Source organism: Pholcus phalangioides, unplaced genomic scaffold (genome assembly GCF_987345545.1).
Source record: "Pholcus phalangioides strain wild (caught in Gottingen) unplaced genomic scaffold, Ppha-v1.0 ptg000015l_1, whole genome shotgun sequence".
Taxonomy (NCBI): domain Eukaryota; kingdom Metazoa; phylum Arthropoda; class Arachnida; order Araneae; family Pholcidae; genus Pholcus; species Pholcus phalangioides.
This window is the reverse complement of record NW_028301608.1, coordinates 102,470,041-102,488,652: the sequence shown is the minus strand read 5'-3', so window position 1 is coordinate 102,488,652 and position 18,612 is coordinate 102,470,041. Positions and strand designations below refer to the sequence as shown.

At 34.3% G+C, this 18,612-nt stretch overlaps 1 non-coding gene across 1 annotated transcript; it reads left to right on the top strand.

The window, feature by feature from the left end:
* The first annotated feature begins 4,062 nt into the window (after positions 1-4,062).
* On the top strand, positions 4,063-4,181 carry LOC149077220 (5S ribosomal RNA). Its single transcript, XR_016194218.1, has one exon. It is a non-coding gene; the product is annotated as a 5S ribosomal RNA (ribosomal RNA).
* Positions 4,182-18,612: the final 14,431 nt, after the last annotated feature.

Here is an 18,612-nt window from a genome sequence, read left to right as displayed (position 1 = left end):
TCCTTACATATCGTAAACAGTATTTTCAACAATTCGGACTAATTCAGTGATTAGGCAGTGATCCCATCATCATGATCAATGCATTGTGTTAATTGCATTTTTAATTGGGTTGCTGTATTTTTGAAACATATGACAACCATATTTTTATGGGCATCTTTTCATCAGCCACCTCGTTGGGCATTTTGCCTGTTGTGGCGTTGTATTTGTATTTGTATTTGTATGATAAAAGTGATAACTTTACATTTTCCTCAAAATGATCTATCCAGAGAAACATCACTCATTTTTTATTAGATTTCAAATGCATGTCAATATATTAAAGTATGGTTGTTTTCGTTAGTTAAATTATGGCCGATAAGGTACTGAAATTTGCATAAGATGTTGATGGATTTATTGGTGCATATAAGTGTCACTGACAGAAACTCATTTCTAATTTTTACTCTTACGAATAATCACTAATTTAGTATTGAGCCTGTATTTGTAATGACAAATGCTATGTTTGCCGAATAAAATATGCCGACTCAACTTATCATTTCACTGAAAAATATAGAAAATAATCTCAGTGGCTTAGATCGAGAGTTTTCTGTAAGGATAGGGAAGGTGATTGTGTGCTCAGTAGGTTAAAAATGATGAAATAAAAAAAATATTTTCATCTTTCCTACACGTAAAAACACAAAGCTTATTTTCATCAAAAACATAGACTAATACAATCTGTATTATTTTTATATTTTTATTTTCTATCAAAACATGAGCTGTAAATAAAGTGACTGTTTTATCTAAAATAAGAATATTCAGATTCAAATGAATGGGATCACTGTTCTATTTTAAGTGTAAGCCTATCAGAATATTTTCAGCAGTAACATTTGCAACATCCAATAGGTATTTCTTTTTCCTTTTTGTTACATATATATATATGTGTGTAAGCTTTGGGATTTCTCAATAGGATGAGTAAGAATTGGTATAAAAATACAAGAAATTCAGTAATCCATTCACTAGATCCTTTCTATCCCTACGAAAGTACTCAGAGAAGAATCAATATCGTAAAACTAAACGATTTCCCATCTGAGAAATATTTCAGAATTCCGGTTTTCTCTATCTTTTCCTCGTAAAAGGGAAAAAGGTAACATTTCGACATTTTTATCTTTCTTTATTAAAAAAATAGAATTGAAATATTTTCTATAGAACAGCTATAAATTAATCACATGTATTTCGGTAAAATTACTCACATAATTTCAATATAAATAGCAGTAGGTAAATTATAAATATGTTCTACGAGCATAATTATAACTCAGATACTCTTGACATTGAATATTTTGAAAGGTGTTTTCAAAATCACGCATAAAACAATTTAGAATGTTTACTAAAATTACTGAAACTTTTCTGATCAAATTTTTATTGAAAAATTTAGCTATTCCTATGAACAAGAGAACTAATTATACAACAAAATGTAAAAATTTTTAATTACTTTTTGGAGATTTACTAATTATTAAATAAATTGAAATTGAATTGAATTAGATTGCAATTATTTTCGCGGAGTTTTGACGTGTATAACCGCCAGTTTGAGCTATTATTTTTTTAACAATACAATATAATGTGTAGTACCTTGGTTATAAATTATTTTTTCTCTTTTTTTTAAACATAGTAATATCTTAAGTCACAAAAAATAGTATTTTTAGAATTTTTTCTGCATTTTAAAACATTACTGAGACTTGAAAATACCCGCTGCTTCAGAAAAATAAGAATTTTGCTTATATGTTATGGAAATTTCTGCATTACGTCTTAATAAACAGATGTCAAATACCATAATTAAAATAGCCATCACTGGCAATTTTTCATTTATGTTATACTCACTATCATATGTTCTGAACACAAAAGAAAAAACAATGACAAAATTTCTATACAGCGTTGGTGATACATGGTCATGTTTCGAGACGCCGATTGTCATTCCTTCTCACGTTCTTAGGTTCCGTTCGCAAACATACTCTCATTACATAGTAAAAAGGCAAAACATAAAGATTTACTCACATCTGGTTCTAGCAGATAAGAATAAGCTTTTCCATGCAGGGAAATGCCTATTGCAGCAAAATCGGAAATCCCTAAACTAAATAAATAACTGAAATGATATTTGTTTCACCAAATTACGTTAATTCCTTATGATTTCGAAAATTGTTTCTAATTTAGATGTTTGAACAGGCTATTATGAATTTTCGGGTGAGAAAGCAAAATGTTCGCTGTACTAAAATTTTATATTGTAAATTTTGTTTCAAATATTATTTCGTATTGAAAATCTAAGTATAAAAAAAAAATTTTAAACTATTTTCCAACCAAACAAGTTTCAAAAAAACTAATGAAAATGGTTTAAGAAACTACACGAGAGAAGCTACAGCACATACATTATTATTATTTTTTTAATATAACAAAACGTACAGACATAACATATAAACGTAAGAAACATGCACTCTGTGATCTCAAGGGACCCGAAGGACCTTCCAGCAGATAGGTCTACAGGGTTAGAGTTTCGAATACGTTTCAAGCAATAGCTTAGATAAAGACTAGACACGTCATGTTGTATATTTGTTCACGTACTTACGATTTCAGTATACTGTATACAGTTGGGTATATTGTGAATATCTTATAGTTATGAATTGAATTACCTATTGTGAACATCACTAGAATGCAGTACAAGCATTAACACATATATTTACAACAAATCTCTATAGTTACCCTACCTAATGTCCACATATAGGTTATATGTTACGATAAATAAATTTAATTAATGAAAATTCCATGGGAACTGGATTTTTTTAAACATTATTTTGGGTTATTCATGTTACTCATGGAACTGACATCTAGTATAACAGAACCCCAGCAAATATCGACTTTTAGTGAGTGTATACATGGCCAAGTCGAACAATGGTATCCAGAAGTTTGTTTCGTGTTCTGCTCGGGTTTTGGCCCCGGTCTTCACATATGTAAAAGCGAAGATATTGAATGCTTGAATTTCCATGTCATGTATATAAGTATGGTATTGTCTATCTTCTCTCTTAGGAGAGACTTTGCTTAGAAGAGAATTTTTGCTTCGTACCTCCAAGTTGGAAAACCGCAAAAAAGCATCGTAGCAATGAGAGTCCTGCACGATGGCCACAAGACCGGATAGTGACATTATAGAGGTGCTGCCTCTGTGAGGTGCCTTTATAGAGGTGTCTTCCATATTTCGAAGTGAAAATGCTGTATCCATATCATATAATCCTCAACTGGAGTGGTGGGACCCCGCGCATTCTTCATCTTGCCCCCCCCCCCCACCATCTGGATCATCTTATTTTCAGTGACATGCAAACTAATTGTTTACATGTGTTTGACAAACCTTTGATGTTACTTTGCCTTTTCTTCCCTCTATATCATTGATCAAATTTTCCGTGGGGTCAAAATGACCCATCCTCACCACTTGCTTAAGTGTTTTTTGTTGTTGTTTTTTTTTTGTCTGACGGCAGGAGTGTTCAGATTGAAATGGCGTATCAGAAGAGCACCAGTTTCCTCGATAACGATTTCAAATTATAGTCGCGAAACATCGGATATCCGAAGTGAGCATGAGGGTAGTGTTGTTAGTGAATTGTACGTAAGGTCTCTGTGATCAACATGCCGTAGTGTTGTTTACAGGCACTGTGTTCTCGACATAGAAGAAGAAGAATTTTGGTGCTTGTGAAAATATAGTAAATATTATTTCAATTTGTAAATTTTATTTCCTGAGTATATTTCAATCATATCTGATCGTTTTTTAATCATAAAAGTTGCGTTCGAAAAATAAATTTAATAAATATTTTTTTTTAAACAGGCATTTATCACTCCACTTTTTTTCGAATGTGTATTTTAATAAAATAAAATTTTTGGAAAAATATATAATTAAAGAAATTTGAAAAAAATTGTTTAGTGAGATACAGTAGTTGACGGATGAATGAAGGCATGTAAAAAGGCCATTGCTTTTTTGAAGACTCTTTTGGTTGATTTTTAAAATGCATCAATACTTGCTGGGGTCAAAATGACCCCACGACGCCAGTTATGCACAGAGCCAACGGCCATACCATGCTGAAAACACCGGTTCTCGTCCGATCACCGACGTTAAGCAGCATCGGACGCGGTTAGTACTTGGGAGAGTGACCACCTGGGAACACCGCGTGCTGTTGGCATCACTTTTTGCGCCCGAGTGGTGATAAGATGTTCGTCTACCACCGTGAAGGTTGCTGTCATGGTCCCGGGGTCCAATCCGAGGGAGGATATAGATAAGACATTTTCCCAACGAACTTGAGGCGATCACCGATGAGGCACCCATCTCATTAGTGACAGTAAATTGTAATATAGCGATATGGCCAGAGTTGGTGTTTGGTGAAGTAGTTATGCACAGAATTTTTACAACGCCAGTCAACAGATAAGCTTCGTGTTGATGTTCTGCCTGTTCCCGCGATTTCTGCAACATGCAAATCATTATAACGAATCCGTTAATATCTCCTTCTTCTAAGTTGAAAATCAGAGAATTTTCTCTCTGAGACACAGGAATTGCTTAGAAAACACAATGCATGGAATTTTCCTAGTTGAGCTCCATCGTGATGGCACAGCAATCACCGATTCCAATAGGAATACTTTTTATCACAAAAATGAAATTTGTACTACTTAATTTCTATTTAATACTTTTGTGTAATTCATTCTGTCTATCCACCGTGATCGTAATTTAGACTACCTATATGAAAGAATATATTGGCTGGAGTCAACTGAATGGCAGCAGTATCAGACAATGAGATCGACGGACCGGTACACCCCGCTTCACATCACCAATAGGAGATTTGGAAGCGTTTCCTGGGAGAATGGAGCAGCATCAGACAGAGAGACATAGAAAAATCCAGGCATGCATTTACCAGTGTGTCTGGTAAATGCATGCCTCTAACTGTGGATCGAAACTGGAGGATGATGATGACATAAATTAAACCATGGATATACAGAAAATAAAAAATAGAATACAGAAAATTCATAAATTAAATACGAAATTGAGACTCCAAAGCATCTAATTTCCAGCTGATGTTCTGTGGTTCAGTCGGTCCGCATTTTACCAGTCTTTTTGCACTATTTTATGTACTTCACTAAATCCCAGGGATAAGTTTTTCTTTACAAATGTTGCTGAGTCCACGATTCTATTAATATTTTCATTCTGATTTTTTTTTTCTTACTATACTTTGCCGCTTCTAACTCTATCACGTCTTCATGGCCAACTTAATGTCCATATTTTTCGCATGCAAAGTCAACTTATTTCTCATACTCGTAAGTTTTCACCAATATAAATAAATCCCTCCTTATTCTTAAATCTTAAATATAATCAAAGCACATACAACGAAATCTAGGCACAACGCAATATCTCACTCAAATTATCCATATTTTAAAGGGAAAAATGTTCATCACTTTGAACTGCAATTACTTTTGCCACAAGATGAATGAAACCAATGCAATCAACGTATTGCTCGGCAAATTAAAATCAAATAATGAAATAGAAACCTTACGATCGTTTCGTTACTCTATGGGTTTCGTCATCAAAGGATGAAATTAAATATAAAGGTCTAAGATAAAAAGGAGCCAATATGTGAATCCCGGCATTTTCGGTCCTTTTCATCTTATGCGGAGAGATGGATAGGATGGACTATGACTTACACGTCAATCAACTACTTCTATAAGAGAGAGAGAGAGAGAGAGGGGTCACTAGTGTCATTTAGTAAGGGACAAATCCAGGTTGTGGTGTCGCTGGGAGTTTTTCTTTAATTAGGGCTGTCAATAAATAGTAGATTAGCTTACTTCCGGGAGTCATGAATTCTAACGAAATCCACACATTTAAAAAGAAATACGATAGAGATATTGGGAATTCTATCGAGAAGCTACCCATACCTAGAATAAGACAACTATAATCTTTTCTATGGGCAGTGCATTTTATATCAATTACTTTGGTCATTATTATTTTGTATTGGATTGCTGTATTTTTGTTAAATTAGACAGCCATATTTTTCATGTTCATCTTTTTTCACCCACCTCGTTTGGCAATTTCCCTATTGCAGCCTTTGTGTATGTATTTGCATCTCTACTTTTTCTATGTCGTACATAAAAGCATAATGCATTCATTATGTACAACATAGAAACCTCAAAAAAATTATTTATTAAAGTTTATTACAAGGGCAAACGCCGAAATAAATTTGATTAATTTACTAATAAATTATAATTTTATGTTTCAGATAAATATGCTGAGAAGTGCATTTTCTGGTGTGAAACAATCTCTATTTAGAGAAGATGTCAAAACAACAGCATAAATTTGAACAAGCGTGATAATAATTCTGTCTCTGAATATAAAAGATAATCCCTCTGCGACTTTGTTTTTTGTTTTTCGTTGTCTGCAGCATACCGTTATATAGAGGTTTCACGGCATTTTTTTTTAATGCGAAATATAGAAGCCAATAGAAATATATCGTATTTCTTCTTTGACATGTACATTGAAGCAAACTGGAAATATCATATCTCTAAATGTTGTTTTAATAATTCATTTTGAAAATAAATTCTACTCTTACTCTCGTGTCTGTTTTTGAAGTTATTGTCAACTGTTCCAAAATAAGAAAAACAGTTCATTTTATTTGGCATGGCGTGAATCCAAATATTATCTACTTCCTTGGATCAGACATCGCCACGAAGTTGGAAGATGAGAAATAAAGAGAGAAATCGAAAGCTGTGTGAATTCTAGTATATGTGTGGTATATAAATACACTGGCTTGAATGTTTCAGTGACAAACAGTCGTGACTTCTTTTTTTTTTTTTCTTCTCCAGTAACTTTCTGTGGCACGTGCTTTGACGTTATGTGCGTCACAGTAGAATTTCAATGTATTGTTTGCGTGACTGCGAACAATAAAACACTTCCGAGAAGAGCGTCAGGACCGCCATAGCAAAAAAATATATTTATTCTCGTCTTTTCTTTTGATGAGAAATACCGAGGAAAAAAAAATGAATAAAAGGAATTGTTGATCGTATTTTTGCTGTTTCGTTCTACTTGATATTTACCACGAAACCTTCTTTACGTGAGAGTGTTCGGATAAATCATGATACAAAAGACATCTGTTCGCTTAGACGACGTTCAGAAGAACAAAAGCGAGTAAATTTTGCTTAATATGAAAATGGTATTTATGATTTTTTTTTACCAAAACTGTATATAAATTACGTTTTGGCACATTAACTTATATCAGATTATCGATCTTTGATCATTTCATAAGCAACATTTTTTGTGTAAACATTTTAATATTCATTGCTACTTAAAAATTAACATAGTGATGAAAATACGAATGAAAATCAATTTTAGAAACATACAGTTCAAACTTTGGGTAAACCACTCGAATAATATTCAACGTAAAAAATAAAAACATCACACTCAAATTTTCTCAGCAGTATTAATTAAACACGACATGGCAAAAGAAAAATATTCGGGAGGGAAGTTACCATGAAACATCAGAATTACTGCTAATTTCATCAGGGAATTACATTGTGGTTTTCCAAAATGAGAGGATATTGGCGTACGGGGAGCATCGTGGAAATTAGCCATAGAGGCAGGAGTTGCGAAGACTGTGAAGCTTCACGGATTCGCTTAAGAAGGCAATGAAAATTTTCCCCTGAGAATGGGGTTGGTAATAACATCAAAAATAAATTCGAAACACTTCTGTTTTGTAGGCGGGAAAATAAACGACAGGTGTCACTTCTCAGAAGATATGCAGGTACTTTCCAGCATTCAGGTATTTGTCTTTTTTTACTATAAAAATATGGAAGACAGATGGCAGTACCAGAACATAATAATACAACTCTAATCAATTGAATACGTTACGATGATGGGCTCACAAAAGTACTACAACACGATCCTGCATATAACCAATTCATTGGATTTCCATAGAGGAATATCGGTGAGACGTATGTATGGTTCAGAAGTAGTAGTAGACAGTTTCAGCTTGTGCTTATCTCATGGAACTGAATACTCGTAGAACCATGCCAATTAATTTGCAAGTAATTCATGCTTGTGAATGCTTATAATTAATTAAGGCATAATGATCCTTGGGAAGTGATACGTTGAAATTGTGTATGAATATTCGAAATCAGAGTATTAGAAAACTTAACGTGCTGAGTTGCCTGCTTCCGAATTCATAAGCCAGATGGCAGGACTGCTTCGACACATAACAATGATATCTATGAAACAAACTCCACGTTAGGTTCACTACATATACACGCTCATTCCAACGTGAACTCATTCGTTAGAAATTCCATAGAGGGATGTGGACGAGGTGCATGTGTGGTTTAGTAGTAATACCATATTATTGCAAGGCTGAATAGCATGTAGTGTTGTATGTACGATACCAGATGGTGTTTGCAGTACTCGGCCAACACTTCGTCTTCTTCTTAACCATACATGTACCTCGTGCATATTGCTCCGCGGAATTTCTAACTAATCTGTACATGCCAGAATGTGTTCTGAAATGTGGGGACTCCAAGCTATTTATGATGTCGAAATGCAACACGTCCGCAATTCTGCTTATGAAGCCTTTTAAAAAGCTCAAATGGACATTAAAAATGTGTGCCGCAATTTCTAGCCACCGCTACAAATGTTTCAAACCATTCGTTGCGCATCCGATGGATATAATTATCTACCCTTGTTTAATTAATTAAATTATATCAAATTCGAAACGTTGTAAAAAATGAATGATCTTGCACTTTTAATAGCGAATTAATAAAATAATTCGGAAAATTATGCCTTTTTCCCGAGGAAATAAGTTATATAAGTTCGAATTTTATATAAGAGTGTTCGAATGTACGACGAAAAGCAGTATTAAATAATTAGTCATTCTGATCAACCATCCGATGAGTAAAGCTTTTCTGTCCAGATCCCAAGATATTCTAATTATCCCATAAGATGAGCAGAATTCCAATTAGAGCACTGACCACCGCCACCATGTTGTATGGTTGGATAGGTCATCATACCTTGCATTGTGAACTGTTGGAAATACGGGTTCAGAATTCCAAAGTCGATTCTACTCGGAAGTTTGGGCTCATGGATATCCGTATTCAATGTTGCCCTCAAGGGGGTTTCCAACATTCTCATTAGTCGATTGGTCAACTTCGTTTCAACCACGAAGTCCTTTCGCTTAGAAATAAATACAATACATATTTACAGGAGTATCATGTTTTAGCATACATTCTGATCCACTCTAATGATGACATCTCAGAAATGTAATGGACATAAATCAGAATAATACCGGTTTGATTGTTAGAATAAACTTCGGGAAATTTCACGAATTCTAATATATTCTACACCGAGTTTCCATACGAATTTTCTGGTGCTGACTCAACTGTTTTAGAAATGTACGATTTTGCAATTCATCTCGTCATTTCCCTCTAGGTAATAGATCACCTCAAATATTCTCAATCATTGCGGCTGTAAAGTGATGTAAACAACGTTATTGTTCTCGTTTGTAGTCCGATCATGCTTTGAGTGTGATGACTGAATGTTAAAAATTTAAGTTAATTAGAACATAAATCTCTAGAGAGATATAATTTCACACCATTCGTATTTTAGAAAGTTTTTCTCCTCAAATAGATTTTTCTTTCGAAATACGTGAACATTTGTTCTGATAAAATCGTAAATATTTATGAATCATGATGTTTTTAATGAGGACTGTAGAAAGTCGGTTCGGAGCTAGAAATATAATAAAGAAGAATACCTGCTATCCTCTGAATTTTAAGAATATATGCATATATAGCTCATATATATCGCTTGACTATTCTATTCTACTGTATTCTAAAAGTAAACCTCACACAAACGTAGTTCCCATTTCCTCTTTCATATTGTATGAGAATGGTATGAAAACAAAAGAATCATAAACATAATTGTGTAAATGCAAATGCTGCAGCACATAAAATGGGAACTTTTCTGCGAAATTTCTCACGCGTAACTCAAATTTAGATTGTGTTGGTCTCTCTCTCTCTCTCTCTTTTGTTGCGCCGAAATCTAGAGAAACCATAGAGGTGAAGGGAGAGAGTATTTTGCTTTTACGAGCAACTTTTAACATTTTACCGTTAAAAGATTCAAGATGAGATTCAAAAATTTCAAAACTAATTATAATAAGAAAGGGATAAAAATTCCAGTGGTAAAAAATAATTTTAGAGATTAGACTTTTTCAGACCCCATTAAAATACAATTTTCTTATTCTCTGAAGCACACACAATGAGAAGAAGCACTACCAGGTAATTTACTGAACGCATATCAATGAAAAATTGCAATGTCAACATTTCAGTGATGTTTTGGGTTCATTAAATATACAGTTCATGCTTTTACATGTACCGGGTGGTCATAAAATACTGTCATTCTGTAGCTATATTTCATTAAACAAATGAAACCAAATTGCGTTTTTGAATGCCTGAAAAGATAAAAGGATAAATGGCTGTTATTATAGGTGAATAATGAATTACTTTCTTTTTAATAATAGAATCGGTGTGAAAATGACACACTTTCACCGCGCTCATTTAGTGCCTTTTTTTTTTAATTGAACAATTTTTCGTGACTTTTCCATACGAAGCATAAAAATTCAAACCAATTATTAAATACTGATTTATCTATAACGTCCGATGGTGTCGTTTCGACGAGTTTGGAATGCGTTCTGTTTGTTCCTTTCTACGTATCGCGTTTGCTCACCCTTGTTTTGGTGAAACGTGCCTGTCACACCCATCGTCTCCTAAATAGTTTTGTCCTAGATGGACCCTGTTGTTTTATTAGCTGTTCTGAAATGGCATTTCTTTGCTTCCTTCTTTGCGTTTATCACGAATTAGGATCATTTATAATTCTGCTAGAGCAACAATGTCTCGCAAAAAAGATTGCAGCTTGGAAGAAATAACACATTTTCTGAGAGATTTATCTGAAAATTAATCTGATGCAGGGGTGAATTATTTATCTCAGATGTAGATTCTAATAATGAAGAATTTTTCCAAACCAATGAATCGGACGAAAGTGATATCGATATTGATTATGTCCCAAAGTCAGGTTTATATGGATCTCGTGATGGAAAGAAGTTGATGTGAATTTGAATTCGCATGGTAGAGTTCACGTGAGAAATATTTTACAAGGGAAAAAGTGTACCAAAAAAAGGAAAACACAAAAGAATTCACTTATATTGAGTGCTCTACATTTGTCAGCAATAATGAAAAAGAAATACTCTGAAACCGTTCAGTTTTACTAAAAAATGTAGTGTGTAATGAAACTAAATGTAGTGTGGACATTTTTGATCAAATATTACGAAAATACTCAGTCAAAGCTGGTTCAGACGATAGCCTGTACATACCTTTTTTTAAAAAAATATTTTAGACATTTCCGCCATAAATTCTTGGATTATATACATGTCTGTATGCCGACAACGGATTTTAAGGAAACATTATTTGCAGAATCTGGCAAATGAACTGCGCTCAAGTTACATTGAGCAGAAGAAAAACCCAGTGAAGTTGAAATTTCTCAGCCTAAACTAACGTAGGAGCCTTTCCCAAATAGCAGGAAATGTGAAGTGAAAAAATTCAAAAGAAATGTGACCAATAAAGCCTGTAATTCTTGCAAAAAGGTGTTTTATGGAAAATGTAGTCATGAGATTGACTACTATTGCATGGATTGCAAATATGCAAATATTTTTTGTCAATGTAATCTTTTTTACGCTCTAATACTAGTAAAAACTATTTGATTATTAATAGTTTTGTTTTCATTATTTGTCCTCCCATCGATTCAAATAATCTATGTTTATTATAGTTTTAAAAGTTTTAAAGTACTTTTCAAAGAAAAGATTCACCTTTTTTCCTCACAATTATGTATGTATATTATGCAAATCATCTATCGATCATCATTTTAATTTATTTCATTTCATAAATGACTTTATTTAAAAAAAATGCATTTAAATAATAGAATTAGCGTGATTTCAACTTATAATTTATGTCATTTGTATCCGGAGTCAAAATGACACCAGTAGTTGTTCTAGGGTAACAGAAATGTCGGCTCTTCAAGTGCCAAGTTTATTCACAGTTTTGACCAGTCACGTAGAATTTTCCTCCTTATGAATAAGGAAGATTGCGTGTCAGGTAGGAAATATGCTAATGTGTTGGCGAATATTCACACACAGCATTATACAGCCATACCGCGACTTCTACTACCCCGTGATTTATCAGTTAGGAGTTACGCGATTTCCTAAGAAATGTGGTTAGTTTTTGGAATCAACACAATTCGTAAAAAATTATTGGATTAAAAAAGTGATTGATATACAGTGTGTTTCCGATATGAAATGCATATATTACGAAAAGTATTGAATGTAGACACTGAAGATTAATTTTATATTACATGGCTAATCATAAAGATCCTCGATATGTCCACCTTGGGATGCACGACATATGTCTATACAGTAGTCAAATTCGTCCTGAACTTTTGGGAGCATGTTTGCATCCACTGCGAGTGCATTTCTGTGGACTACATGCGAAACTCTGTCGGATGCGCTCCACATTTTCGTCTGACATGGTGGGATGGCCAGGGGATTTCCCTCTACACAAACAACCCGTGTCTTGGAATTGTTTATACCATCGCCTAATGCTCTCAGCGGTAGGAAGTTCAACACCAGAGTATTGCCGACGAAAAGCACGATGAACAATTACTTCGGACTCACACTTCGCGAAGCTTAAAACAAAAAAGATTTCTGTTGTGCAGTCGCAATCTTGGCAAACACTGAAGTGGCGGCCGAAAGAAGAGCGTTAGCGCTACCTGTCGGAAACCGCGTAAAACTCGATATTTCCCTGTTTCTAGCTATACATTATTCGATCAAAACGGATTAAAAGATGAATAGTCATGATTTTTTAAATCGGATGATTTTTTTTGAAGCACCCTGTATACATAATGTGTCGGGATCGTATAGTTCTTAAAATTTTCAACGGTATATATAGGATGGGGTGTGAGTTATTCGCACACCGTCAATCAACTGCTTTGACAAGGGGATACTAGTATCGATTAGTAAGGAGCAACTCCAGGTTGTCGTGTCGCAAAGCAATTTTTCTCCAACAGTGTCGTGAATAAGCGGAATAGATTACCCTTCGAGAGTCGTGAATTCTACCACAATTGATATGTTTATTGTTGCGTGTAAAAATAAATTCGATGTTTGTGCAATGGGAGGAATCGAGAAGCTATCCATACTTAGAGAGATATAGATGGCTTACATAAGGGAATTACATTTTTTTTATGTGAGCAAAATATTGCCAATATATCGTAATCATTAGTTTTTAGTACTTTTATTTTAATGCATATTTTTTCGTGCTCTTATTTTGGACTTATAAATGCTCTTACTATGGGTTTCTGTATTTTGGTTATTTTCGGCATAGATAAATTTTATGGAGAGTCTTTTTTCAGACATTTGGGATTTGTGTGGTTGGCCTTTGTGTTTTTATTTGTATAAAATATTCCAATTATGATGGAATAATTAAGTAAAGGTGCCTGTAGACTATTCCGCTCGTCAGAATAGTCTATAGGCACCTTAAGAATATATTGTTTAACCCATCATAATACCACATAAAATGAAGCTGAGCTGATATTTTTGGTGCTAAGAATAGACACGTTGAGCAGATGTAAACTTATGAAGAAATTTCTGAATTCAATTTTGATCTTAGCAATTTGGAATTGACAGCTTCCATTTTGACAGAAGGGTTTGGTTACCATTTATTGTGTCTAGTCAAACGTTTCCGTCTCTCTTGAAACAGTTCGTTCAAAATAACACATTATTTAATATTTACTGGCAAAGTACCTGTCACTCAACTGCCACTCTAATTAATTTCAACATTTTTGGGAGTTTGATACTTGACTTTTTACAAAAAAAACAAGAAACTAATAACAAATTCACCTTGCCTGAAACACAAGAAGTTCACTTCCTTCGTGTAACTAAACATCGCACTTCACATGACGTTCGTTTTTACATATTTTGAAGTAGTTTTGAAATTTTAATTTAGTTTTCTAACTATATGTGTGTGTGTGTTTGTAAATCTTCATTTTTCATTGAATTCTTTTCGGGAAATTTTTGAAAACATTGGTTCGAAATGATCAAAAATTTAATGTTGGTCTATTCGATGTAAAGTTGTACCCTGACTTACACTCTTATTCTCGGTCTAACCTATCGTGTAACTTCAGGCTATTACTTTAGTTAAAATATTGTTACGTTGCAACTACAATGCAGATAAGAATCCGCGATTGAAAGTTCACTATTTCTCACTAGTGTAGTCATTTTGGTAAAAACTATGTAAGAAAATAAAGAACTGGACAAATAAAAATGTGTTAGTAAAACTACTTTCCTGAACACGAAATAGTCGCAATAACATGTAGTTTGAGGGAACGGAATAGTTTGATTTTCTGTTCTGGAGTGGTGTTTTTTTATATTCCTTTATATATGTATTATAAGAGAAGCTAAAGCTATAAACACTTTGTCCTAACACCATAAAAATCCGAATAAAATCGTTTCGAGAAAAATCGAGAGCAACTTTTATTGATAATCAATAAGTTTTATAGACTTCCTTAAAAAGAATATCGTTTTTCTATTTTAAGTGGAATCGACTTCTGAGAAAAAAACAAAAGTGCCATTTTATAATTCAATTTTTTTTTTCTTTATTGCTAAGTTACAATGGCTCGAAACATTAAACTTAAGTATATATTTTTTTAGTAAATAAGTTTCCGAGGCTAAAATTTTAAAATTTTAAAGAATGAATTTTTTTTCCTTTATTTAGTGTAAATTAATTCAATTAATGTCCAGAAATTATATAAAGATAATTTTCTAATTTTTCGAATGCGAAAAGATAAACAAGACCAAACAAAAAGAAAAAGAGAAAACTTGTATCTTAGTGCATGAATTAAAAATTTAAGTATTTAAAATCAAACAAATCTCCCGAGAACGTTTTTTTGTTAATTTCAAAAAAAATATCGATTTGAATTTGATGTTTCGTTGGGCTCTGCTCTGAAAAAATGTCTAATTGTCTAATTTTGTTCGTTTTCTACGCAACCTCACCTCACTATGATAATTTGGTTATGACGATTTATTTAGGAACAATGAAAAGAAAATCTGTATCGAAGGGGCTTAAAATCTTTATAATAATACAAAATTTCGTTCTGTTTTCCATCCGAAAGAATATCAATAGATTTTCTAAAATTAGAAAATATAAATGCTAAACATGGGGGAATAATAGATTTGTCAGCAGGGTAAAAAGCTGAACCTTGATAGACTCATGTAAATTCATGTTATAAGGGAAAAAAAAACAAATCAAATATTCATTAGATTGCTGATTAGATTCGTACAACTACTGAGCAATCGCTTACATATCACCAGTTTTTCCATAATGAGTTTTATGTTGCTTTTTCCTTCCTCTTGTATAATGAGCATAGCTTCATTTTTTTAACTACACTTCCAAATATAGGCATGATGCGATAAATCAATGCAATCTTCCGATTTTTCATATCTCTGAAATTCATTATTTAATAAATTTCTTTAAAAAATATTTCAGGAAATATTTAAACCAATGAAAGTTTGACGAAAACTTTATGATGCCCAATTACACATCATAGTACACATAGATAACTTAGATATGCAGCATGGGAAAGAAATAAAATTAAAACATATTTTACATTTTTTCAATGACAATAATTGAACGTTTAATATTTCAAGAAGTTTACATTCATTTGGCTGTTGAATGGTCTTTACTTCTTAACTAGGAGAAGATCCTTCAATTACTTCATTATGAGGACTTTGAAGCAATCGACTAGGAGTAGAGACTTAGGGTATAATCCGCACCTTCTCTCGGTGCAGCCCGTAAGTAGCAATGTTTAATAAGTGCTGAACGGACGCGGATGGAGTACCTCCAACCCGAACTGGCCAGCGTGGAGAATTACGGCCAAAAACCCTCTAAAAATAAATATGAACTCTGTCTGTAAACTGAAGACCTCAGTTCCCAGCAGTCTGATTGTCCCTGGTTACGGCAGTGATAAGCAAGACATGAAGACAGAAAGTGCTGAGAATCTCTGGGTTGAACCCAGGCTGTCATAAGATGATGACCTTGGCTACGTATATAACGGAGATCTCTTTCATCATAAATCGTTTACAGGAGTTGGAAGAGGAACTGGAAAAAAATAATAAATTGGGGCATTTTAGGCATCTGTGAAGTAATAGGAAAATCGAACTTGCCAGTGGACAGCATTTTACTACAAAGAAACAGATAATGGAAGAACTAGTGGAGTAGGATTTCTTGTTCATAAAAAGTGAAAAAATCCCATCGTTGAGTTAGACCGATTTAAATTCCAATTAGAGCAGAAGAACCGATTTGATTTGTTACATAACACCACTTAAGATGGACAAGATGTCACCACGATGAACAAAACTTTAAGCACTACCCTTAAAAGAAGTAGCAAAAGATGTCACTGGCTGGAGAAAAGAAATCAAACCGATGAATAAAATAAAACAAGAAGAGAGAATTTCAAATTAAGAAGAATGATCCTATATCAAAAGTGGAATATGAAGAACTTTGTAAGATGTTACGAAAGGGGATTACAGAAGATGTCAGGAAGTTTATTTGCGATAGTGTAAAGAAAGCAATGGAAGGCAACAGGAGCTTAAAATCAGTAAAACGAAAACTGTGTGTTGGGAGAAAGGAAATTTTTGCACTAATAAAGATGGAACCATAACAAACGATGGAAATGTAATTATTCGTATTGTTGAGGAATTTTCATAATGCTCTAAACAGACATGAAGAAAGGGGGTAAGAACAGAGAAAAGGGAGCAGGAAGAAAAAAAAGTTTCTTCCGTACAAGTAGCACTCGTACTGGAAGAAGAAGTCTACAAAGCTATGAGATACATGAAAAGGGAAGAGAAATGCCCAGGTGAAGATGGATTTCAATAGGCATCGCTAAAGAAGCAGGAGAAGAGTTTGCCCGCATGTTAGCTACTTTGATCACAAATTGTCTCACAAAATCAGATGTTCATGAAGATTGGAATAACGCAATGAGGGTTCTTCTTTAAAAAAGGGCAAAAAAAGGTTATCAAGAATTATAAACGAATTTGAACGAATAGAACGCTATTTGAACGAATATTGATAGAACGAATAGAACGCTATTTTGGATTTAGTTCTTACTAGTTCTGAGGATCTAGTTGAACATGTTTCGGTGGGGGAAGAGTTTTCTTCCAGTGATCATCGTATCGTCAGATTTCTCTGTAACTTTTCCTCGGGTAAGGTTGATAACAAAAGACTGGTTCCTTGTTTTCGGAGAACTAACTTTGATGTTTTGCGAAGAAGGTTAGCGGAAGTTTTCAAAGACCGGTTGGAATCAGTAGGGGTGGTAAGTCAATGGGAAGAATTTAGTACGAAGCTGTCCTCTGTTTTGCACGACGTCATACCCTTTGTTCGAAAAAAGCGTGTTTGTACATCACACCCTCTATGGTTCACGGATAGCGTGCGGAACCTTTATCTTGAAAAGAAAAGAGCATTCAGAGAGTATAAAAGTGGACGAGGTGACCTATCATTGTTTACTGATAAAAGAAGACTGTTGAAGAAAGCGATAAGGGATAGTAAAAAGTAAGTTGAATCTAGGTTGGCAGATAACATTGGCTCTGACCCAAAATCATTTTTTCGATACGTCAATAATGGATGTAAGGGGACAGTTGGCCCCCTCTCGATAGGAGGCTCAAAAGTAGAGAGCAATGCAGGCATGTGTAGTGCTTTCAATGACTTTTTCGCGTCGGTTTTTAATGGAGATAATGATATTCGATATACGGGTGTTGCATGGGGTAATAAAACGCTCAACGATATTCAAGTGGAAGACGTGGAGGTCCTAAATCTTCTAAGAAATGTATGTGCAAGCAAAGCACCAGGACCAGATGATATCTATCCCAGGGTTCTCAGGGAAGGTGCTAATGAATTGTTGGGGCCAGTCGCACAGATATACAGGAGTAGTGTTGCTGAGGGTATCGTCCCGAGAGATTGGAAACTGGCTAACGTTGTTCCGATATTTAAGAAGGGTAGTAGAGAAGTGGTGTCTAATTATCGTCCAGTGAGTTTGACGAGCTCCCTCTCGAAAATTTTGGAAATTATCATCAAAAGGCAGTTTGTGAAGTGGATAGACGAGAATAATGTATTGTCGGATAATCAGCATGGGTTCAGGAAGGGGAAGTCATGTGTAACTAACCTCCTTTGCTTCTATGATTACGTGACTAAGGCTTTGGGTAAGAGCAAAAATGTCGACGTTGTTTACCTTGATTTCCAGAAGGCATTCGATCGGGTCCAACATGGCAAACTCTTGAAGCGTTTACACGAGATTGGAATAGGGGGCAACTTGCTGAATTGGATAGAATCGTGGTTAAGAGACAGGTCGCAACGAGTTATGGTGAACGGGGAATTCTCTGGTTGGACAGACGTCACATGTGGAGTTCCTCAGGGAAGTGTCCTTGGCCCCATACTTTTTTCACTTTTTATCGATAAACTCGATCAGGGTATCGATGGAATTACTAGCAAATTCGCAGATGA